This window comes from Felis catus, chromosome C2, assembly GCF_018350175.1.
Source record: "Felis catus isolate Fca126 chromosome C2, F.catus_Fca126_mat1.0, whole genome shotgun sequence".
NCBI lineage: Eukaryota > Metazoa > Chordata > Mammalia > Carnivora > Felidae > Felis > Felis catus.
In genome coordinates, this window is record NC_058376.1 from 87,675,832 (window position 1) to 87,702,117 (window position 26,286).

The 26,286-nt window shown below is 39.0% G+C and overlaps 1 long non-coding RNA gene across 2 annotated transcripts in view; it reads left to right on the forward strand.

Moving 5' to 3' along the window:
* The first annotated feature begins 7,184 nt into the window (after nt 1-7,184).
* Nucleotides 7,185-26,286, forward strand: part of LOC123380015 — a 30,485-nt gene continuing 11,383 nt past the window's right edge. Inside the window, exons 1-4 of one of the 2 annotated variants that reach the window (XR_006585229.1) lie at nt 7,185-14,155; nt 14,717-14,787; nt 15,227-15,579; nt 22,393-22,594. This is a non-coding gene — a long non-coding RNA (uncharacterized LOC123380015). The remainder of the gene's footprint in view (nt 14,156-14,716; nt 14,788-15,226; nt 15,580-22,392; nt 22,595-26,286) is intronic. The other variant, XR_006585230.1, reaches the window with a different exon arrangement.

Here is a 26,286-nt window from a genome sequence, read left to right on the forward strand (position 1 = left end):
AAAACACGTTGGGGCCAAACAAAACATATCTGCAATACAAATTCAGTGCGAGGCTGCTGGTTTGTGGCCTCTGCTTTAAGAAGGCTTTGATTTAATTCTATAATAGAATTGACATTTTTGGCACTGAGGAACCAGTGAAAGTTTTTAGGCAAAATTGTGTGATGGCAAGATTTTATTTGGATATATGCCCCTTCCTCACATGCTTGCCTTTTGTTCTTTGGCCCATTCGTCCATGAGTTCCAAAGCAGCAACCGCCTGCAATAGGGCAGTTAGGAGGGAAAATACAGGTCTCTCCTGAAATCTAGCACGGGCCATAGTTTTCCTAACTGGTAGTGACTTTGTAAAGTCCTTGAGCCCAGAGATGAAATCCTGTTTTGCTTGCCAGCTACCAAGTGATAAAACGGTGATCACATGCAAAGAAATATGAAGCTGCTCATTCCCTTTCTTCCGTCCACTAAGAGAGACTTGGCAGGAGGGTATGTTGATGAAAGGCACAGTGGCATTAGGCAACAGCCATTCTGGCAGCACTCATCTGCAGAACACGATGAATGTAATGTTTCTAAGGCCCCTGCTGGAAACACAGACCCGTTGGCGGGATGTTATCCTGTCAGCAATCAGAGAATTCCTTTGGAACAAAATTCATCAATGCTCCTGCAGAGGCGGAAGAAGGGAACAGAGGAAGAACAGCCTCACCATGAAAATCCCCCAGGCTGCTGATGGGGTGAGCCTCTGGCACCGGAGGAAAGGGAGTTGGGAAGCAAGAGTAGAGGCACATCTCACACCCCCAGGAAAGACTTTGGCTTTACAGTTTTGTCCATCTAAAACAGGATGTATCCTTTAAAATATAATTCTGACCCAGCAATGATCTCCAACTTTGGTTATTTGTTTTAATTCTCTAGAGTATGATTTTAAGCTGTTTCCTGGGGGAATAAATGCACAGCTCGTATAACACATGGGTTGAATAAGACACACAACATCTCTTCTGCGGGCTGAGAGCCAGGCAGAAGTCACTCATCTCTGTGATACAGGTGTGAAAGGGTTAATGCCCTATGGGCAGCTTTTGAGTAAGGATCAAGAGCCAGTTGATAAGTGCATCACACTTTTATGTCTCAGGTGAGTAATCCCGAAGTGTGTTCTACATAGTAATTCTATATACTTCCTCCAGAGTCCCCGGTGGACAAGAGTCTCTGTTTTCCTCAGCAATATTGGCTTTCTCGCCTTGTTCCACTCTTTGTGATTCCTCACACTCAGTCCTTGGGAACGCCTCCTGAAATACTCCCTGTACTTAGGCCCCTGTCACAGCCTCTGTGAGAGGTGAGACCAAGTGAGAGCTGAGGTGAGAGCTCAGACCTCCTCCATTCCTGATTTTCCTAACCAGCTTACTTGACTCATTCATTTCCCCTTCCTGGTTCTGTAGGCTTTTGAGGTTGTGACTCTGCCTTAGAGACACCTTGAGGAACTCATCCACTTGTTCGACACCAAAAGCACCCTGAACAACTCCTTAAGCACCCCATGCATGTCAAGGCTCTTAGCTAGAGCTGTTTCCTTTGCTTGAGACCCCACCCTAGCTGCCCTCCCACCCCCCACTAATCTCTTGGTACCTTCCTTTTCATGAAGCAAATTCTTACTTGGTCTTCAAGGCCAGCTTCAGTTTAGCTTCTCTGTGGACCCTTCCGTAACTCCTCTGCACACAAACAGCTTTAAAGGCTAAGGAGAGGGAGCTAGAGATTTGCACACAGGGGAAGAAGACACAGGGACAGCTCTTGTTGGAGATGAGGAGAATGGCATCAGGGGTACAGGGGCAGTGGCTTACCTCCAAAGAAGAAGGATTCTTCATTCTCTGAGATTGGAATAATGATAGCAAACACTGATGTATACTTACTCTGTGCCAGCCTCTGTTCTGAATGCTTTCAAAATATTTGGTAAATGGTAGCCTTTCTTCCTCACAAGAACTTTCGGAGATATGAGTTATTATTGCTCCCTTTTTCCAGATTAGAAAATGGAGGTACAGTTGAGTAACTGCCCCAAATCACACAACTGGTGGATAGTCAGGTAGTTTGGTTTCAGAATTCATGCTTGGCCACTGTATCTTATTACTTCTTAAGGGAAGCTAATGTAGAAAATAGACACATAGGGAAAAGAAAGCTGAGACAGTTTATGTCTGTTGGCCTAAAATTTCTCAGTGAAACAGGAGACAAGGGCAGCTAATATGACTGTAGAAGGCAGGGATCCTATTTGAATTTCACTAGGGAGAAAAAAAAAGCAGGAAGAGTAAATTGGTCTTGGTCGTATTTTGCAAAAGCTCCTGAACTGTCAGTAATACTGTGCCTGCCTCTTGCCTCTTAGCACATTTACAAGTATTTGGCAACCAAACTGGTTTTCCCAAATGGCATCATTCCTCTTTTGTTGGTTTCCCCTGTGACACTTCCGGAAACCACAGTACTCGAGGCTCTGGTATGTTTTGGAAATGATAGTTATAGGAATGCACCTCAGACTGTCCAGAAGCCTCAGTCCAGGAGGAGCATACGTCTGGAAAAAGGACCTTTGCTTTTCCCAAAGTTGCTGTAAAATACCTAGGAAGGATTTGGGGGTGTTGTGCAGGCAGGCATAGGCTGGGTGGTTTCCAGAACAGATAGGCATCAGATCTCCATGAGAATGGAAAAGGAGTCTCATCCTTAGCAAATTCTTATCCCCAAGAGGGTGGTTGGTCCACAGCAGGGCGTCTGCCTGTGAGATGTGGTGGAGGCCTGGGAAGTTTTGCTTCTGTTTGTGTTATTGCCTGCTTTATATGACCATCTTCGAAGTTTGCATGTCCTCTGCCATTAAAGAAACCTAATATCCTTGGTGTCTGTGGGAATCTTTCCATCATCTCATAACCACCCTTTGGGGACGCACACTGATTTACCACAACACAGGCGGGAATATGGCTGTGTGCGGCCATGGTAGAATAGTGTGCCTGATTCAGGGATGTAATACTTAAACTTACTACATTTAATCAATTTAATCTGGAGCCTAAGCCAAAGTACACAAACCAATATGTGGATGCATATGTGGGTAAAGTAATGGAAAAGAAAATGTGGGAAAGGGAAATTGCATTTCCCATTTCCCCACTGTGGCTAGCTTTTCCATATTTAGTTTTGTAAAAAAAACTTGTCTGTCATAGTATTCTATTATCCTTGCCTTATTGAGAAAGCTAAAAGCACTTCAGCTGTGGCAATTACCTTTCACTCATGTGATGGTAACAAAAGATAGGACAAAAGTGAAGAATAAAAGGCAACATTCTGTGTCATCTTCGATTTCTTTCATCAATGTTCTATAGCTTTCAGAGTGCAAGTGTTCCACCTCTTTGGTTAAGTTTATTCCTAGGTATTTTATTATTTTTGGTGCAATTATAAAATGGGATAGTTTTCTTAATTTCTCTTTCTGCTGCTTCATCATTAGTGTGTAGAAATGCAACCAATTTCCGCGCGTTGATTTTGTATCCTGTGAACTTACTGAATTTGTTTATCAGTTCTAGTAGTTTTTTGGGGGAGTTTTCAGGTTTTCTGTATAAAGTATCATGTCATCTGCAAATAGGGAAAGTTTTACTTCTTCATTACCAATTTTGATGCCTTTGATTTCTTTTTGTTGTCTCTTTGCCATGGCTAGGAGTTTGAGTACTATGTTGTATAAAAGTTATGAGAGTGGACATCCTTACCTTATTCCTGATCTTCGGGGAAAAGCTCTCAGTTTTTCCCCATTGAGTATGATGTTCGCTGTGGGTTTTTTCATGTAAGGTGTTTATTATATTGAGGCATGTTCCCTCTAAACCTACTTTGTTGAGAGTTTGCATCACAAATGGATGTGGTAGTGTGTCAAATGCTTTTCCTGCATCTATTGAAATGATCATATGGTTTTTATGTTAAGGAGTGTACTTGTCATGATGAACACCAGGTGATGTATGGAATTGTTGAATCACTATATTGTATGCCTGAAACTAATATTACGTTGTATGTTAACTAACTGGAATTAAAATAAAAACTTTACAAAATCGGGGCACCTGGGTGGCTCAGTCAGTTAAGCGTCCCATTTTGGCTCGGGTCATGTTCTCATGGCACAGGAGTTTCAGCCCCACCTTGGGCTCTGTGCTGACAGCTCAGAGCCTGGAGCCTGCTTGGAATTCTGTGTCTCCCCTCTCTCTGCCCCACCCCCACTCGCACTTTGTGTCTCCCTCTCTCAAAAATAAATAAACATTAAAAAACATTAAAAAAACTTTAAAAAATGGACAAACCTCTAGCAAAATTGACAAAAATAAAAAAGAGAAGACACAAATTACCAATGTCAAGAATACGATGGGTATATCACTACAGACTCTACAGCCAACAAAAGGATAGTAAGGGAATACAATGCATGACCCTACACACATAGCAAACATTGACAACTTAGACAAACAGAACCGTATCTTCAAAAAACACAAACCTGTACAACTCACCCAAAGTATGGATATAGTGTCAGTCTACTCATTTTAATAATCCCAGTAATGGGTTAATTGAAGCATTAGTGCAATGCCTTCTTTTCTTTAAAAAAAAACTTTTTTTTTAATGTTCATTTATTTTTGACAGAGAGAGAAACAGAGCATGAGCGGGGGAGCGGCCGGGAGAGAGGGAGACACAGAATCTGAAGCAGGCTCCAGGCTCTGAGTTGTCAGCACAGAGCCTCACGCGGGGCTCAAACTCACAGACTGCAGAATCATGACCTGAGCTGAAGTCCAACGCTCAACCGACTGAGCTACCCAGGCACCCCTATGCAATGCCTTCTTTTCATTTTCTTATCTTTTCAAAAGATAAACCTTCTTTTCAAAATGTAAACATTCCCTCTAAACCCGCTCTGGCCTCCCTCCATCAGGTTCATCTTAAGTACTTGTTCAAAATTGGAATCTTGGACTCAAGTCCTGGTTTACTTAATCCGTATCACTGAGGGTGGGGCTAAAGAACCAGCAGCCTGGGTTCTACTGTGCCTCAAAGTTTGATAACTACAGCCTCCATCCCAAGAAGCCTCTAAGGCCAAAGAGCTGTCTGGTTGTTTTTAGAATGTTGCCTTTCTAATTTTTTTTTCAACCTCCTTTTTTTTTTTCTTTAAAAAATTTTTTTTTCTCGAGTTAGTTAACACATAGTGTAGTCTTGGCTTTGGGAGTAGAACCCATGATTCATCACTTACATATGATACCTAGTGCTCATCCCAACAAATGCCCTCCTTTATGCCCATCACCCATTTTCCTCATCCCCATCAACCCTCAGTTTGTGTTCTGTATTTAAGAGTCTCTTGTGTTGCCTTTTTTTAAATTAAGTTTTTAATTTCAGTTCCACTACAGTTAACACAGTGTTACATTAGTTTCAAGTGTACGATGTAGCAATTCCATACATCACCTGGTGCTCATCAAGGTGCGCTCCTTAATCTCCTTCACCTAGTTCACCCAACCTCTCTCCCCTCCCCTTGGTAACCATCAGTTTGTTCTCTATAGTTAAGAGACTGTTTCTTGGTTTCTCTCTCCCTCTTTCCTTTTGCTCATCTATTTTGTTTCTTAATTCCACATAGGAGTGAAATCATATGGTATTTGTCTTTCTCTGACTGACTTATTTTGCTTAGCATTATACTCTGTATACTCTAGCTCCACCCACGTTGTTGCTAATAGCAAGATTCCATGGCTGAATAACATTCCATTGTAAATATATACCACATCTTTATCCATTCATCTATCCATGATGAATTTGGCTATTGTAAATAATGCTGCTATTGTAAATAATGCTGCTATAAACATAGGGGTGCATATATCTTTTCAAGTTAGTGTTTTTGTATTCTTTGGGTAAATACCAAGTAGTGCAATTGGTGGGTCGAAGGGTAGTTCTATTTTTAACCTTCTGAAGAAACTGCGTACTGTTTTCCACAGTGGTTGTACTGGTTTGCGTTCCCACCAACAGCGCAAGAGGACTCCTTTTTCTCCACATCCTTGCCAACAGAGGTTTGTCAATTTTATTGATCTTTTCAGAGAACTAGTTCTATCTTTTACTGATTTTTCTTTATTGTTTTTCTGTTTTCAGTTTTACTGATTTCCTCTCATGAAGATGAGAGGATTATTTCCTTCCTTAGGCTTTCTTTCTTTCTTTCTTTCTTTCTTTCTTTCTTTCTTTCTTTCTTTCATTTACTTAGAGAGAGCAAGCAGGGGAAGGGCACAGAGAGAGGGAGGCAGAGAGAGAATCCCAAGCAAGCTCTGCACTGTCAGCACAGAACCCAATGTGGGGCTTGAACTCACAAACTGGGATCATGACCTGAGCCAAAACCGAGACTCAGACACTTAACTGACTGAGCCACCCAGGCATCCCTTTCTTTGGGTTTATTTTGCTCTTATTTTTCTAGATTGTTAACGTGGGAGCTTAGATTATCAATCTGAAATTTTCCCTTGTTTCCAATATCTGCAGTTAGTACCATAAACCTCACTCTCAGTACAGACTTACTGGTGTCTCACACATTGTGATATGTTGTATTTTCACTTTTGTTCGGTTTAATATATATATTTTTATTTCACTTGAAACTTCCTTTTTGACTCATGGATTATTCTAGAGAAGAGTGTGTAAACTTCCCAAGGGTTTGGAGATTTTCCTGTTATTTTTCTGTTGTTGATTTCTAGTTTGATCATACTCTGTCTGACTTCAATTTTTAAAAATTTATTGAGTTTTATTTTATGGCCTAGAATATGGTCTATTTTGGTATATGTTCTGTGGTAATGTGAAAAGAATGTGTATACTGTTGTTGAGTGGAATATTTTATAAATGTTGATTTAGATCATGTTGGTTGATGTGTTTTTGAGTTCCAAGTCCTTGCTGATTTTCTCTCTACTTGTCCTAGTAATTTGTTGAGAGAAGAGTGTTGAGGATTTGGCTATTTCTCCTTTCAGTCCAGTAAATTTTTGTGTGTAAAAATGTGTGTAAAATCACACATTTTACAGCTTTATTGTTTGGTATATCTATTTAAGGACAGCTATATCTTCTTGATGGATTGTTTTTATATATAATGTCTCTCTTTATCTCTATATAATGCCTCTCTTTGTCTCTATTGATTTTCTTTGCTCCAAAGTTTTCTTTATCTGATATGCATATAACCACTACTGCTTTTTTTTTTTTGATGAATGTTTTCATGGTATACTTACTTCCATTCTTTTATTTTCAACATGCTTGTATTGCTATATTTAAAGTGAGTTTCTTGTTGACAACATTGAGTTGACAACATTGCCTTTTAATTGTTGTATTTAGACCAGCCCCATTAAATGTAATTATTTATATGGTAGGGCTTAAATCTTCTATTTTATTTTCTGTTTATTTTTTCTTCCTTTTTCCCCTCTATTTTCCTTTTCCCACCTGCCTGTGGGTTTTTGAATGTTGTTTAGATTTCATTTTGATTTATGTATAGTGTTTTGGTGTTACCTCTTTTATATGACCTTTTTGGTGGTTGCTTTAGTTATTACATTATACACACTTAAGTTACCACAGTTTACTGGGGGTGTCTTTTTACTAGTTCAAGTGAAGTATAGAAACCCTACCCACTGTTATGTTCTTTTACCCTCCACCATTTATAATTATCTTAGCGATTTCCTCCATATACATTTAGAACCACATCATATAGTGTTAAGATTTTTGCTTCAACCCTCAAACCTAATTTAGAAAATGGAAGAGCAGAAGGAGTCTATTGTATTTACCCATATTTTTGGTTCTTGTGTTTTTTCTTTTCTACTGATGTTCCAACATTCTGAATTTTATCATTTCTTCTTTGTTTCAAGAACTTTCCTTACCTATTCATTTAGGGTGGGTCTATTGGTGACACATTCTCTTAGTTTTCTTTCACCTGGGAATGACCTGATTTTCTCTTCCTTCCTACAGGTTATTTTTGCTGGGTATAGGATTTTGGGTTGACAGTTCTTTCTTTCAGCATTTGTAAAATGTTATGTCATTTCCTCTGGTCTCCAAGGTTTCTGATGAGAAATACACTGTCGTTCAAATTGTTAGCTTCTATACATAATGTGCATTTTCTCTCTTACTTCTTTCAAAAGTTTGTTTTTGTTTCAGAAATTTGACTATGATGTGTCCTGGTGTGGATTTCTTTGGATTTTCCTCTTTAGGATTTTATCAGCTTCTTGGATCACTAGATTTATGTCTTTTGCTAACTTTGGGAAATTTTCAGCCACTAACACCTTAAGTCCTTTTTCAGCCCCATCTTCTTTCTCCTCTCTTTTTACAATTCTGATGATATAAATGTTTGAGCTGTTTTTATAGTCCCACATGTCCTTGAGTCTATGTTCATTTCTTAAAAAATATATTTATTTATGGTGTTCAGATTTGGTCATTTCTATTGTTCTATTTTCTATTTTATTGATTCTTTCCTCTGTCACTTTCATTCTTCAGGGCAGTGGTGAAGATTCTGCCTCATCTGTAGGTCTCCTCTGACACCACACCAGTGGGCGTCCATGGGGTCTCTCCTGACACTGCTGGAGGGGAGGCTTATAGGGATGAAATTCAAGGCTCTTTACTTGACCTTCTTGGACACAACTCTGGCAGCGGTATTGGGGTGTCTTGTGAGGGTGGAAGTCTAGGTTTCCTACTTAGCCTTTGTTGGAATGGGTAGGGTGGGGACAACAGTGTTTTTCTGTGGTGTTTGGATGGAATAGAGTAGTTATTGTCTAAAAGTTTTCTATCTTGCTTGGCTCTTCCTTTCCTAGTCTTTTTGGCAAGACAGCAAAAAATCTGCACTTGTTGGTGTTTAATGGGCACCTGGCTTCCTTAGCTGCAAATCTGAGATATATGAGGCAAACCAAAAATCCAGGGTACTAATGACCATATGACTCCTTGGGTCTTGAGATCCCTAGACATTCTGTTGTCTTTCTTCCACCTTTCCGATTATTCTTATGTTTGTTTTACATAAAACATTCAGAGCTTTTAGTTGTACTGAGCAGGAGGAATGAAAAAAGTACATCTACTCTGTCCTCCCAGAAGCAGAGGTTCAGAACTTCTTATATACATATCTCCACACAAAAAAGTGAGCTATGAACCATAGCTGCTATTTCTATCATTTTACTTTCACATTTTATTATGGGGATTCTCTTTAGGATATAAGTCCCTGAAAAATGCCACTTTTAATTGTTGTATAATATAGCATTGCTTTGATAGGTCTCAATTATTCAACTAATCTTATTTTAAAAAATATTTAGGCTATTTTCAGTTTTTCACTAGTTTAGATACTACTAAGTAAACATATGTTTTTCATAATAATTGCCTGATTTTCTGATTATTTTTCTTAGTATATATTTCTGGAAGGGGAGTTTCTAGAAGAGAGGGTATGAAATATTAAAAGATCCTTCATAAACTTTTGTTTCCAGGACAGTTGTACTGATTTTGGCTTCTTAGAGCAGCATTCTCCTAAGACAGAGTGCCTGACTTACCATACTCTGAAGCTGAACATTATTAGTTAAAAACTTTAAAGGGGAAAAAGAGAATTTTAAAATTGTAAATAGGATTTCTTTGATTAATAGTGAGTTTGAACTTCACTATAATGCTAATTCAATAATTTTACCAAAAACATGAAAGTGTAAGAATAAATCACCATATTCAGGAAATTTAAAGCTTGATGATATCATAATTTGATCTTATGGTATTATAATATATCATGATAATGTATCATGATATAATATGATATTTAATCTATATACATAATAAAATTACATAGAACTACACACACACACACAGAAACACATACAAATGAGTGGATATAAAACAGGTGAAATCAGACACTTGTAATGAGTATTGGGTATTGTATAAAGTGTTGAATCATTATACAGTATACCTGAAACTAATATTACACTGTATGTTAACCAATTGGAATTTGAATAAAAACTTTAAAAAAAATCAAGGTATTTTTAAAAGGAAAAAAAAACAGGTGAAATTTGAGTAAGATCTGTGGGTTGTACCCATATTAACTCCTTAATTTTGATATTATACTCTAGTTGAATAAATTGTTACTACTGGAGGAAACTGCCTGATGGGTACATGGTACCTCTCTGAACTATTTTATTAATGTTGGTAATCAGTATCCTCTGTTTTATTTCTATAAATGTTATTCTTTTGGAGTGTCTGAACCAGCCTGGTTCTTGAACTAGTTTTTTCCAAAGTTTCTCAGTTTAGATCAGAGACAAGAGAACTCTCTATTCTAGTAGACACGCCTGAATCTGATATGGACATTTGTCTTTTCTCATGGGGGAGGCCACACTCTTGTTGGGTATATCAGATATCTGGCCAGGACAGTGCTTCATACCTTGTTCCTGACTCATACTTGAACCTGGGGTTTCTACTTCCCACCTCTCTATTCTGCTGGGTAGGAGGACACTGAATCTCTTGCCATTTGACCCCAACTGGAAATAGAGTCTGTTCTGTTCTTTGTTTTTCCCAGAAGAGGATCTTGTAATTTTCCACAGAACCTGTGACATTGGAGGGTTATGAAGAATATTGACGGGGTGGTCTCTGATCCAAAGTAAGAATGGGCATATAAAATGATTAGCTTTTAAAATAGTAAATAACTTTCTAAAGACTATAATAATAGTAAAAAAGAATTTCAACCAGTGTGTAAGAATATTCCTAGGCTATCAGGAGTTTTCCCTGTCAGGCAGGACCAGAGTCAGGGCTTGCAATGTTGCTTTTGAATTTTGTCTGCTCCCATAGCAATATACATCCAAATACAACTTTTGTTGTTCTGATTTGGGCCATACATAAAGCATACTCACTTAGATATCAAACTTAATGTGCCTTGCAGTTATATTCCCAAAGGACAGAATTGACAAAATATTCTGTTCAAAAGAAGTGAAGCTTTGGAAGTAGACATGCAAGAGGAGATCAGAGAAGGTCTCATTAGACCCTCAGTTAGTAGGAAGGGGTTTGGAGTACCACATCCAGTTTGTGGTATCGTACTTTGACGTGGCAAGAATGTACCAGTGCACTTTCTCAAGTGTGGTCTTCGGCTACCTGCATTAGGAAGGGGGACCTAAACATTCTGATTCAGGGCCCATTCCAGATATCCCCACAGCATCAGACCACGGTGGCGGCTTGGGAAACCAGCAGTCTTCGTCTTTAACAAGCATTCCAGGTATTCATAGGCATACTGAAATTTGATGCCAAAACACAGCCTCTAGGGTTTTTGAGAAATCTAGAAACCATGCTGTCTGAGTTTCAAAGGGAACTATAACTAGTTTGGAGAAAAGCAGGCTTGGAGAGGGGCTGATGACTATCTGGTTTTCAAGGCCTGTCTTGGAGACTTAGTCTCATTATTGCAGAAGTCCTAGGATCAGTATATGCGAGTTATATAGTGGCAGATTGCAGCCCAATATAAAAAGAAAAAAAAATTTGTCTTTTAAATTAGCATTTAAAAATGTAAGGCTGCCTTGATACTAACCTTCTGAACACTGGAAATTTTCAGTGAAAGGGTACAGAACCATGTTAAGTAGAGTCAGGGTCTACATCTCTAAAACATTTTCCAAGAATCTATGATCCCATGTCACTTAGTTGGTTCTTCTGCCTTCAGCATTTATGTCCCTCCAAATCTATAGAATTTACATCTTCCTTTGTTAAGCCTTGGAAAACCAGTGTGTTAACTACTTTCTGTTTTGAGGTACTTTTTAAACATTTTAAAAAATGTTTATTTATTTTGAGAGAGAGAGTGAGTGAGTGAGCGAGCAAGTGCTAGCATGGGCGAGCACAGGCAAGCAGAGAGAGAAAGAGAGAGAGAGAGAGAGAGGAATCCCAAGTAGGCTCCAGGCTATTGGCATGGAGCCCACTTGGGGCTTGATCTCCTGAACATTGAAATGATGGCAGAAATCAAGAGTCGGACACTTAACTGGCTGTGCCAACCAGGCTCCCCTGTTTTGAGGTACTTTTTTGTATGATACTTACATCCCTTGATATGTTGTGCTTCCTTCTAGACCCCATAGGTCTGTGTGAAGAAAAGTTTCTAGGCACCCCAGTGTTATTGATGCCCTCCATTGCCTTTCTGTTTCTTAAATGGCAGCCCTGTGTGGTTGGAAAGTATCACTGACAATGAGGCCTCATCTTTCTTGTCCATTTTGTAATCACACACCTTTCACCCCTTTACTTCACTTTTGAAAAAATATCTGGAATTATTTCTGTCTACTCTTTCACTTTTCTGAGGTGATTTTGGATTTGTTGTTTTGAGTACATGTCTGAACTGAGGGGCCTGGGATTAACCTTGGACCACTTGGGAATCTCTTATCCATTCCATCTATGGCATGAAGCTTACCAGCAAGTTCAGGGTCAGGATGGTGTATCTGCTCTCATACACTGTGTATGTGTGATGTGCTATGTGATGAGATCTGATTGATAACAATGGACCCCGTGATCCTCCTCTTGTGTCTCTCCTTCTAGGTGAGGAGGTGTCACCTCCTTCTAGGTGTCTCTAGAAGATGGGGAGAAGGGTATGATGGAGAGAAATGTTATACTTCTCAAGTTAGTACTACTAATATTTCTCAGAAGGGCAAATTATAGAAGACGGAGCCCATTATTTAGTCAGCATTTTCAAAAATAAATTGATACTTCCAAGTAAAAAGATCGTGCACGTTCCCTGATAGAGGAATCTTTTTCCTGGCAGGTGACATGCTGTGGCTTTGTGTAGAAATGCCTAAATGTCTCTTCTTTTTATCTGTTATTACTATCAACAATTCTGACACCAAATGTGTGGGTTTTCCATGCCAAGAAATTCTCCTATTGTCTGTCAACACCAACTGGATGTCCTACACTTCAATTCAATTCTGATACTATCTGCCCAGAGTTAAGAGACCCCAGAGTCCCATAAGACTGCCTCCCACTTAACATGCCAATTGTAAGTAGTGGGTTCCCAGGGAACTCATGCTTTTATCTGACTTGACTACAAATCAGGAGTTCCTATGACCCCCTCCCCTGGTGTGGTAATTTGTTATAATGGCTCATAGGACTCAGGAAAACAAACACTTTGCTTACTATTACCAGTTTATTATAAAGGATATTATGAAGGATACAAATGTACAGGCTGATGAAGAGGTACATAAGGCAAGATCCAGAAGCGTCCTTAGTGCAGCAGCTTCAGTCCCAGTGGAGTTTGGGGTGTGCTTCTTTCCTGGCACATGAGTACATACATTTGCCATCCTGGAAGCTCTTGGAACCCTACTATCTAGGTTTTTTATGAAGGTTTCATTACATAGGCACGAGTGATCAAATCATTGGCTGTTGATGATTAACTCAATTTCCAGCCCTTCTCCCTCCTTGGAGGTCAGGAGTGGGGCTGAAAGTGTCAACCTTCTAGTCACATGATTGGTGCCTCTGGCAACCAGCTCCCATCCAAAGTTATCCAACACCCACTCAGCACTTTAGCACAAACTCAGGTAGGGTTAGAAGGGGCTTATTTTGAATAACAAAACACACTACTCTCACCCCCTATCACTCAGAAAATTACTAGGACTGGGCACAAAGACAAAATTCATATTGGTTATTATATTACAGTTCCATTTATTCTTGTTTTGTTTAAATTTTCCCTTTCTTAAAAGTAGGCAACTAATAACAATGACCACTTAGTATGGGAGAAGGTGATTAACTAATGTGGTTAAACTTATTTGAAGCTCTTGGAGAAGACTGCTTTGGATGAGAAAACCTCATTCATGTGAAAACTGTTAATTACCCTGTTAATTACCCTTTTTCTGATGGTTATTTTTTTCTAAATAATTATAAGTAAATTCTGAGATTTTCATCCCCCATTCCCCTATTAAAAAAATTAAATATCATGTCTCCTGCATAAAGGAGTCCTTGTTGAGGCTAGGGATCACTTGCTGTAAGTCACCTTGTCTTTACCTCTATCATTACAGAGCCCTTCATAGTCCAGCAAGCGTGGGGGTCTCCTTGGGCCTTACGGTGACCCAATGGAAAAGGCTGAGGCTCAGGTGTCTGGGGCTTTGAAGTTTGCTACTCTGAGTTGCTGTTCAGTGAGCTGAAAACCCTGGTCCAGACTTAGTGCTTTCACAGCCTTCTCCCTCCTGTGGAGGGGACACTGTGTCTGTCCATCGCTGCCTTCCTCACCCTCAACTTCTTATCAGTGGTAGGTGAGTCTATGTCACAGAGGCGGGCTTCTCAACTGAACAGCAGCATCTTAAGATTCTGTGTGATTATTTTCAAAAGGGTCTCAATGATGGGTTTTGAGTCTTCTTTTTTTTTTCCCTATACCCTGTTCTCTTTATTTCCTGGAGGGTGAAGAATGAAGAGGGTGAAAATGAGAAGCAGTAAAAATCCCACTGATTTGATCATTTTCTAGTGGTAATCAGCGAGTGTGAGGCATGTGGTAGATGGTCCATACAGAGCTGATGAATAAATGAACGCATAACAACACCTGACATTCACACTCGAAGGCAGTGTGTATAAAGGTGGTGGTGTCAGCTCTGGACCCAGACTAACTGGGTCTGAATCTCAGAGATTCCACTTAGCAGCTGGGAGACCTTGGGCAAATAAGTGATTTAATCTTTCCGCCTCACTCTTCTTATCTGTAAAATAGGGATAAAATAATCTTCACTTCATAAAGTTGTAAGGATTCAATGAGTTGATAAATAGTAAGTGCAAATAATAGTATCAAAGTGCATTTCCATATGTATCTCATTTTATCCTGACAGCTCCTTGATTATGGAACCGAAACAGGGATTTCTGAATCTCACAGTGGACGAATCTTAAGTTCTCGGGACTGGTAAGAAGTAGAGAGGTGTCTAAAATTCAGTTCTGGTTCCAGAGTTCAACCTTCTAGATCAGAGTTGTTTGTTTAGTTTTGAAGATGATGAAAGACACACAAAAAAGCAATTAGCTTTGATTTCAGTAGAGTGTATGGGTCTTATGGAAGGACAGATCCCTTTCTGTAGTCAAACGAGATGAAAAGAGGTTGTGAGAAGTAACAAGGATGAGAACTGGGACTGCAGAAATAATGAGCCCTTATCAAAACACCTCAGTGACTCCAGGGAAGAGGCAAAGAAGCAGTTTAGAATAACTGAGGAAAAGAATCAATCAATCCAATTTAAAACCAAATAATACCTTCTTTATTCATTAGCGTTAGCACTGAGCTTTTGCTGAAAAATGCTTTGCTCTAAAATGGCCTAATTTTTCCTTTTCATTTGCATTTCCTTCCTGCCCAGATGCAACTGGCAGCAGCCCAGTGGCAGTTCCACTAAAACAACTGAACTCCAGCACCTCAATTTCGATCTCGGAACCGTCCTCTTACATTTGTTTCTTTGCATACATAATTTGTCAAACTTTGCAAGCCGCACACCAAAATTCTGCCAACAAAGAACAGGAAGTTTGCGCCATCCTTCTGGGTTTACTGCTATCTTCTTGGTTTTGCAGTGACTGGAATCGGGCCCTGGTGAAAGTCTTAACTCATTAGCAGTTTGGAATTGCGCTCAAGGCTTCTGGGCAATGAATTGAAAAAAAGAAAAAAAAAAAACAACCTGAGCAACAAGGGGACTTGGGCACATTATTTATACATCTGGTGAGCTCATTCACTCGCCTAGGGAAATCAGGCGCACAGCCGCCTGCCCAAGGTTAATTTTATTTTCTTCTCAGCCAGGAACAGGGTGTGCTATTACACAGAGAGAGGAATGAGGACTTTTAATTGGCAAAGAGGAACTTCTGCTGTATAAGGAGATACTCCGGTCGCTGGAGGTCAATAGAAGTGCTTTAGGATTTTAAAATCCTGCTGTGTTCACAGTTTAATACGAAATCCTTTGAATAGCTAGGATTCAAAAAACCCTTGCATTAACTGTTTAGAAACAGAAGAGGGCATCTCATCATGCCTTATTTCAGGTTTCTTTTCTTTTCTTTTTCTTTTTTTTTTTTTAAGAATGGAAAGGAAGCTGGTCTTTGAATGAAAATGAACAGCATTTCCTTTTCAGAATGAATGAATGCAAATATTCTGTTAGTTTTCAAAAGCTTAATTTTGACTAAAAATGATGGATTTGCCTTCTAGTTTCAAGAGATTGGAATTTTAGCTGGAGACTAGCCATATAATAAGCTTTATTATATCACAAAGTGGCTGTCGAATACAACGCACTTAGATTTTAAGGCAAATACCACATAGATACCCTTCTCCCCCACTGGCTAGGAAGCCCTCCTTAGGTACCCCCCCCCCCCATACTTCCCATATTCAGATTCTGTTTTTTCTCAGAATTTCATCTAAGGGTTTGTGAATCTCTTAAAATCTTACACAAAATGTGTGTTTGTGTATTTTTCTAGAGGAGGTGTGTAGTTTTAAATATACCATCTTCCTTCTTTCTCAGGTTAAACTCCTAGGAAGTTCCCATGCTTAATTCTACCTTCTACTAATTGATTCTTTATATACTGTATATATTTAGAGGCTCAGTTGGTGATACCCTGGATGAAGCCTGTTATAATAAACGCTGCTGGACTGAAAAATCTCAGGTTTTGCCTAGCAATTTAAACAACCATTATGGAATACAGCAGCAAGCCTTTTGAAAGTCTTTGGTATTCTTTGTATTAAGTTGTCAGAGCTGAAACAAACTTTTTAAAAAATCTAATCTAGTCACTTCACTTCCTGGCCGAAGAGAGGAGCAGTGTTCTGTGCAGCATTACACAGGCCATGTGTCCGTGCTCAGGAGTAGATCCCAGTCTGTGACCTCTCGGTCTACTTTTTATTTCCCTCAGTCTGCTTGGTCCAAAGCTTGCAGTGGTCCAAAAATACATGGGACCTTTCCATTGTTCTGCTAGTGCGTATGTGTTGTTTTTTTGTGTGTTTTATAGTTTTGAGTATATTTTACTTTCTAAGTGAACATTTTAAAAGCAGAAAAAGAGATTTTGTGTCTTTTCCAGTTGTCCTAAATTATCTAACCTGGCAGTGCTGAGTTCAGTTTTATGAAAAGGTGAATGTAATGAGGGCAAAGTGAGTTTGGAAGCAGGGAGGGTTTGTTGGACAGGATAGGGTAGGAAAAATGGCTCCTGATTTGACCTCTGGACTTTTTATAATACATCAGGAACCTGATGTTCATCGTTTTATTAATATCTTCAGTGGCCCCATTTGAAACTTGGAACTGACCATTTGTAGCACCCTCTCCATTTGCATGGAAGCATCTAGAACATCCAAGCTGATAATTTTCTAAGAAGCATTAAACTTACAGGAAAAAAAAATCATTGTTATATGAGATGTCTTATTCCTGAAGCTTACCCTTCATCCCTGAGTCCCAGGATTAGGGGAAAGATGAAGAATATTTGTAGGTTACATTACTTGATAATTAAAAAAAATACTTTTACATTTTGATGTGACTATTTTGACTTGATGGATCAAGTCAGATAATATAATGTCTTGCTTTGCCCTGGGAGTCTCCAGTAGATATCACAGATTGCCCTGGAGTTGAAAGTAGAGCCTTTGGGGACCAGAATGGCCTAGGAAGGATTCTTCCTGGGACCACAGATTTCATGTGCAAGTTAGGGTTGCAGTGCAAAGATGTCTCTGTCCTGCTGGGCAATGTTTCAGCATATAGGCTGCTTCCAGGAGAGATAGACTCACTGTACTTTACTCAATGATACTCATGTCCGTGTATTTCCCCTTCCTGCATTTATGGAAGGCATATGTGACGATGTAATAGCTGTCTATGTTCTCCTCTTTGTAAAATTACAATCAGTGCTTTGTGCATTCCTTTATATCAGGAATGTTATATATGATATATAATATAATATTTTCCTTCTTTTCCTTGCCCCATATCATACCCCCCACCCTTCCATAAATCCCTAACCATCCAAGTAGAGGTTTTGGGGACAATGAGAAAGAAGTTAATCGGAAGTACCTCCGTTTGGAAAGGAAAAGTCAGAGGTAGAAAAGTGAGCTCAAGGGACTTCTAGGTAGATGGGGCATCAATATTTGTAGAGCCATGAGGGGAACTTCATGTTGAAAACATTATTGTTATTATTTTTAAACAAGTTATTTATTTTTAAATTAAGAATACGTAGGCCAAGTGAATAATTTGGAGAGTTGATGTAGATATTTAGACATTTCAGGACCTAAGCTCTATTACCTACTTTATACGGTTAAAAAAAATTAGAGCTTTTTTATCCAGGCAAATTAACTATTTTCATTTAGTTCAACTTACTTGATAATTTATTTGCTGTTTAATTTTAATTATGTAGGCATAATTTCATCAAAGTGTTGTTTATATGTATTCTGGGGATAGATAATTTTACAAAGTGTGATTGTCAATTATACTGACACTGGACAAGGTGGGACTGTTTTTTTTTTTTTTTTTAATATAATTTACTGCCAAATTGGCTTACATACAACACCCAGTGCTCATTCCAACAAGTGCCCTCCTCAATGCCCATCACCCACTTTTCCCTCTAAGGTGGGACTGTTTATAGAGACAGTTGCTTTCCTATAATAATATTAGCAAACATTTTGTCAAAACCAAAACTCTGCATACTGAATAAAACAAAGCAGAATGATGAATTTATTGTAAGGCTTTCCTACCTGCAAGCTACAGGAGCAATGGGTTCTGAGTTGCTCACAGACTAAGGGATTTTCATAGGATAGATATGGAAGTTTTTGCATTTTTCAGCTGATTGGTTGCCTAGTGGTCTTCTTGCTTACTTGAATCAGGTAGCTCAGTCAGGGGAATAGGAAGTCCGGAGATGGCATGAACAGATTTGGTGTTTGAAGATTGGCTGGTATCCTCTGATGATTTCTGAGAAGAGCTGTAAGTTTCTGTAAGGAATAGGTTTCTTTCATGCACCTGTGTTGATCATCTCCATTTCATCCTTGACATAGTAATTCCATTTTAGTTTGGTTCTACAATGTATATAACATTTACCACTTACCAGGCATCATTATGAGCACTTAATTTCACCCTCAAATGACCCTACAAGGCAGATGCTATTATTACCCCCATTTTGCCAAGAGGGCAGCTGTATCTCTTAAATAATTTGCCCAAGATCACAAAATCCAAAATGGCAAAGCCAGGATTTGAACTCAAGTATCTGGCTCTAGAATCTGGACATGTAGCTATTAGACTGTATAATCAAACTTTGGACAGCTTCTTGATTTCCTTCTGGCATAGGCCATCCGGATTAGTAAGAACCCCACAATCTTGAATTTTTTTTCTTTCAAGAGATTATTTGGTTCTAACCTAGGAACATTGATCACAAACTCAAATGTCTAGATAGGGTCAGACAGGGAGCATTAATAAGGAGGACTGGGCAAAGGATAATCAAATAGCCCTCTTAGTTTCTATTTTTTCTTCCAATTTTTAACTGATATTTTTAGAGAAAATATTTATCCACCACAAAAAGAAAAATAATGCAAATGAAATGATAAATAGTAGCTGGTAATGGTAGTGTTAGGGAGACTGCTGGGACAGGTGGGGTTGCAACATATTGGAGATTGCTTGCCTTGCTTAAAAAGGCAACATTTTTAGGTTTGTATCACCAGATCTTTTCTCAAAAAGAAAAAAAAAAGGAAAGGCAGGTACTCATATTTTTTTATAAAGTTTGTGCCTTTTTAATTGTTTAAAAGTTATAATAAGAGCTAAATAAAACTTACTCTTCATCCAGAGATTACCAGTTTCTAGTTATCTGAAGGAAGAAAAACCTTGTAGTTGTGTTTATGGGTTCGTGCAGGTGGAAGAATAGATGAAAAAACAGAGTTACTTTGTCCCTTAATAGCTCTGAAGTCAATAATAACCAATCACATTTATCACCTTTTAGCTGGACTGTATTATAAATAGGGATGGTTTTCAACGATTTGGCTTCCTAGTCAGAGAAAGAAGAGCTATGGAAACTTCATAATAACAGGCTTATAGATTTATAAAGTAAAAAAAAAACCTTCATAAATATTTAAAGTGAATCAATATGGCATGGACAATAATAACAGGTGAATATTTTTCTCTGTGAGTACAGAGTAATCTACAATTGCTATAGCAATTTGCATGTTGATGGATGGATTATTCTATGTGGATTTTGAACTCCTTTTATTCTGTAAAATATAGGCTTAGGCAATTCTACTCTTTTACTATTGAGATACTGAAAAATATAGACAATAACTATGCTTGAAGGAAAAGAGAAATTAGATTGTTGTCAATTCCTGCTCCATTTAGTCCCATCCCCTGTGCACAGCGCACATTTCTGGAGACTTCTCTTTCCGTCCACTAATGAGAGTACGGTTGCAATATGGCAATGATTCTTTTTAAAGTTAATATCTAGAGACTGAGGCTTTTGCAATGATAGAGTGATGGGCATAGCAAATCCTCTCCCCCAAATGCAGTGATAAAACTGGATAAGACTACCAAAAACAACGATTTTAGAAATCTGAAAATTGACTAGTGGCACATGACAAACTGATAAGTGTTTATTTAATAAGAACTACTGAACTTCAAGTATAAGCAATGAGAGTCTGGGCTGCTCCTGTTCTACCTTCTATCATGTGATAGTTTGGTCAGGGTGTGCAAGCCATGAACAAGGAGAGCTTAGCTGCTGGAGGGGGCTGATTTGATTTGGAGAGGGGAGTGGAAAACCTCATGCTCTCAATTATTGTCAGATATAGTCAGCAAACAAACAAGGAAGGCTAATGATGTAGCTAGCTTAGAGTGGTGCTGCTAGTTGGGATAAGCAAGAAACCAACAGTCTGGTGGAAATTTAACAGGGAGACGAAGGAAATGTGACAGTCCCAGGGTGTCTTGGTAAGCTCCCACTTATCCCTGGTGGTCTGGAAGAAGGCCTGCATGCCCAAGGCTGTATACATGCTCAGTAATTCTCCACAAACCCCTGGGTGAATCTGAGGCCTTGCCAAGAAGTAAAAGTTGGAACAGGCTTGAAAACAAAGTGCCTTGTGTACAGGGTTGAATAGTGTACCCCCAAAGGTTAAGTCCAAGTCCTAACCCCAGGCACCTGTAAACATGACCTTATTTGGAAATAGAGTCTTTGCAGATGTATTTATGTTAAGGTTCTTGAGATAATCCTGGATTTAGAGTAGGCCCATAAATCAATGACTGGTGTCTTTTTAAGGGAAAGGAGAGGGGAATTTAAGACACACAGGCACAAAGGAGTAACACTGAGGAGAAGGCCATGAGAAGATAGAAGCAGAGAATGGAATGATGGATCTACAAACCAAGGAGCACAAACCTACCGCATGCCAGGAGAGAGGCACGGAACAGATCCCACCCTCAGCCTCCAGAAGGATCCAGCCCGGCCGACATCTTAATTTCAGACGTCTGGTGTCTAGAACTGTGAAAGAATACATTTCTATTGTTATAGGCCACCAAATTTGTGGAAATTTGTAACAGTAGAAATGTAACAGTTGAAATGAACATGCTTGGTGTTGGAAACGCACAAACGAAAATGTTAACTTCCCACCATGGAAAGGGTGAGAAAGCTGGGCTCAGAGAGTCCTGCCTTGTCTGATTGCTGGCTCCACCAATTACTAGTTCGTGCTCAGGACATTGACCCTCTGTAAACCTCAGTGTCCTTTTTTGTAAAGTGGGCTTCCTTGCAGAATCCTTCTCCCAAATTCAGCCAGTAATAAACTCTTGTTCTCCAGGCAAACTCTCCCTTTATCTCTGTACTTAGCTCCGTATGTTGAGCTATTTTTGTACAGACAGGTATCCCCCACTTTTCGAAAGTGCTCGTGACACCACTTTACTTTTACGAAAGACCTACATTCGTGCCTGTTTTGCTAACTGAAAGAAATCCCCAGAGCATTTTCAATTTTACGACAAAAGGTGAAATGGGATTTTCAGCATTACTTTGCAATGAGCCCTTACAAAGGCAGCACACCCTTAGCAGTGAGAGGGCTCCCCCACGCCCCGCTGCCAGCCCCGAGCAGCTCCTTCCCCAGGAGCTACACTCAGCATCAAGCTGCCATGGCTTTGACCTGTGTCTGTGAGCATCTGTGCTTTATCTAGATTTATTGTGTGCATCTGTTAGCAAGATGTGCTCTACGGTATCAGAAGAGCCTAAGAGGTTATTTTTCGGGTCTGGAAATACTAAAAAACGTTTCCTTATAAATTAATGGTAATTGCTTCTTTCCTTTACAACCATTTTGGCTTATGAAAGGTTTTATAGCAATGTTCTACTTTCAGATAGTGGGGGATATCTGTATTTGATTTTATCAGACTTAAAATTCTGTAAGGGCAGAGACTATATTTATATTTACCTGATGGTCACAGTATCTATAACATAGTGGGTATAATCAATCCATGCTTGTAAGGTTGATATGAGGATTAAGTCTGGCACTTGGTAGCAAGGCTACCTATGATTATTATTTATGTCTGTCTTTAAGGTTTGTATACCCCCTTTTTATTTTTAGCTACACACGTGTACATCCCTCAGGAAAAAAGGCAGAATTTGAACTGTTCTTTGAGCAACGTGTAGGCCTTAGGCTGGCGAAGGTCAGGGAAGATGCTCCAGGAGAAAGAAACAATAGGATACATCATGGTCTCCTCATAGGATGCTAGGAGCCTACCTGCTTGGAGGGAAAGCTGCAACCCTGCCTAAAAAAAATGCCCGAGGTAATCCTAGCTGTACTGTAAAGTCCTTCTTTCTTAAAGTCCTTCTTTATAGTATAGGGTCCATGTTTCTGCATGTGTGCTTTATGCTTATTGAACTTCTTAGTTCATATATTTGCCCTTAATGTGTTTGTGGTCTAGGGTCATATGTGGTAAAACCAAATGGGATCACAGATCTCAGAACCAGACCAGCTGTCTGAATCCGGGATTATCTCCAGTTATAAATAGTGACTGGGCACAGAATCAACTAGCAAAATTAAGGGGTAGAGGGCTTGGGTATTTGGGGAAAAGAAGGAAAGAGTGCCAAGAAACCCAAATGTTACAAATTAACTCTCCAGGAGCAAGAGCAGTGGAAAACCATAGGCAACTGCAATTGATGGCAATAAAGTAAGCCTTGAAAGCAAATATGTAAAGAGGAAAACACAGGGTGTTTTGACGGGCTACACCCCCCCTCTGAATCAGAACTGTTTTAAAATAGCTTAAAGGATTCCACTTTTTAAGGAAATTATTTGTGGAAAAATGTGTGAATCAAGTTTACAAACCAACTACTAAAAATTAGCATGTAAAAGGTATGTGTGTGTGTGTGTGTCAATGTCATAACAAGCTTAATGTGCCTTTTAATTTTCTTTTTTTTTTTTTTTAGAAAGCATCATATGTTGGTAAAATTTCTGGAATCATTTAAATTATCTGTAGAATTAGAAAGCACTTCATTGTTATTTTGGTAAAAAATTATTACACACATAATACATACAAGTGCCTATAAGTGGCAGAAGAATTTAAAGCTGTAACTAAGCATGAATTTTTCAAAATTACTCATTTCCCACCAGTCAAAGGTAGTAGCATAAATGTGTTCATGCCGATCCTCCTAGATAATGATATGTATCATGCTAAAATGGACTTCCACATTACTATTAGGTTCTTGAGATTAGTTTGAATATTGCGATCGTTCTCAGACATGTTTAGAGGGGTTTAATTCATGTAGAAATGAATGTATTTCTTTAAGTTGCTCAATATATATGCTTGCTGTGGACAACGGTTTATTGATCTGTCTGCCTAGATAGCTTGCTAGGTCTCCTGGATCCGGACCCCTTCCTGCACTTGGGGAAGTCCTGTGGCAGAGCTTGCTTACTAAGCTAGAAGCTGAAATGCCAGGTGCACGTCCCTCAACCTACCTTGCAGCTAGGGCTTAGGTGTAGGGCCTCACTTGGACCATTTGAATCCTGAAGCGATGCCTGAGGCTGGTAGAGAATCCAGTCTAAGTTGATGGCAGCCTAGGCGGGGCGGCGGGATTGGGCAGAAATGCACAGGCTCCAGAGTGTTGTGGCTCCTGTGGTGGTGACACAACCGACCTGGCCTATCACCTCATTTTCATCGTGGGTAGTCCTGGCTGCCACCTTGTTCCTATCTGTTTTCCTAGCCTGTTTCTCTGTATTATCTGGTGATTCTACAAACTACCAGAAATCCTTTAAAAAAGTTCTTTCCTTCTTAAATCAGCCAATCTTTTGTTACTTGCAACGAAGAACTCCGATTGATAGAATGCTCTTCTCAGTTCCACCCGAAAATGGAAGGCCTGTGTTTAGGAAGAGAGTGAATCATTGAAATTTTAGCCATATTCAGGGAGCCTAGAAATTTGGACTAGAAAGAATTTTGGAGATGATCTTGTCATGTGCGCATATTGAAGGCAATCATTGCCTGTAGCAAAGAGAGCTTAGAAGGCCTGTTACCTGCTGGCTGCAGGATATTGAGAAAAATTAGTTAATTCTCTGGGTATATATGTATGTGTGTATGTGTATGTAAATAACTCTAAAGGGAGGGAGCTAGACCAGAATTTCCTTCAGATTTGGAATCCTGTGACTTTCAAGCAGATCCAGAAATGTTAGACTTCAGACCATAGCTCCTAACTCTAAATTCTCCATCCTAGTAATTACACAATGCTAAATAAGTATAAATAACACTTAAAACATCAAGGGGGTATGCAGGAAGTAAATCTACATCCTTCCTTTGAAAATTTGAACTCGTTTGATCTTTTGGTGAATCAGTAGCAGCGCAGATATCCAGACAGAATAATTTATATGGACCAAGAGGCACTGCCTGTCCTGTTCATTGCTAAAGACACAAATTAGTCTTTCACAATAATAAGTCACTAGTTTCCTGTACTGTAGCTTCTCAACTTATAAAAAAAATGTTCTTAAATGTGGTTAATACTGTGTATGTTAAGAATGTCCTTCTCACTGGCATCTCAAGAACCCCCAAAATCTTACCTCATGTAAAACTCAGAAGATTAAAATTGGACACAGTTGACCTGTGCATTTACAGTAAGGCAGAGGCAGTGAACTTGACACTGTCTCATGGATGTTTGGAGAGAGGGTACTCTCACCTGCTTCCTGTGATGCAAAACTTAGGTGGCAGGTTCATGAATATTCTTAGTATTTCAGTGCTGGAAATGATCTAGTCCAGCTTTTATATTTTATAGATGAGCATAAAGAGGCTGGGAGATTAAGTGATTTATCTAAGGTCATATAGGTCATGTAACTACAAATTCAGTGGGAGATTGGAGACTGGAGCCCAGGACTTATACCTTAAACAGTATGATGACTGAGATGGTGTTTCTCTGGATCGTTGTTACAACTCAGACACTTGGACATAGTGAGCACTTACTTCATCACTAAATGTTGACTGTCAATTCCAGCACAGTGTAATTTTTGCTATGACATGCGTACTGAGGAATCTGAAAAATATTCTAAGATTTAAGTGTTTAAAAATAGGACTGAATATTTTAATGCTGGGAGACAGTGATTTATTTTAGTACTTAGGTTTAGATTCAAGTTGCTCAATCTGTGACTGTTAATACTATACAGAAATGGAAGCTAACTGACCCAATGTCTTTCATTCTGAAAGCTCGAGTTGGTGTAGGATGATGGTGACATTGCTTGTCTCTTTAAATAGTTTATCAGAATATTAATGTTGATGTCGAGCAGGTGTTGGGGCATTTAACCCGTGTTCTGATTAATAGGCCATTATTACTCCATCAAGGTATCTGACATGTGCACAGCATGGCTCAGTGATAGTGTTCTTATCCTGGCTGGGTAAGGATTATTTGCTTAGGTTTTGATCTGAAATACTTATGGTGTATTAAACAGCTCAGGCACTTATTTGAATGTGATAAAGCAGAATAGCAAATGTTCTCCAACAGTGTATGATAACTTGTTAAAATATAACTTACCAGATGAGATTGATAGGTTCTGACAATAATGCCCCAATCAAGTTAAAATCAAGGGGAGCAGAGATAAAATCCCACCGAGGATAAATTCACAACTATGTGTCTATGTTAATTTCAGAATCTTGGTAATTATGATATAGCTGATCTGATTTCTTAGATCTCCTCTGCCTCCTTCCATATTTCACTGTCATCTCGTCCCAATTTAAGGCTCCTTTTTCATTTCCTGCTTTAGTGTGCTGACATTTTCTTCTCTTCCAGTGAGAAGTGATTGGACCTCTTTTCATACATAAAAAAGTAGTCTTTTATATCTTAAGGTTTTCAGTTAGTTCTCTGGAGTTACAAGGTCTATTTGAATAAGATAAAATGAAAAAAAAAAGTATATTCTTTAACACTTACAGACCTAGAGTTTTCATATTTGGGATATTTCCTGGCAAGAGACTATTGGCATTGAAAATTCAAGAGAAAAGTACTCTGC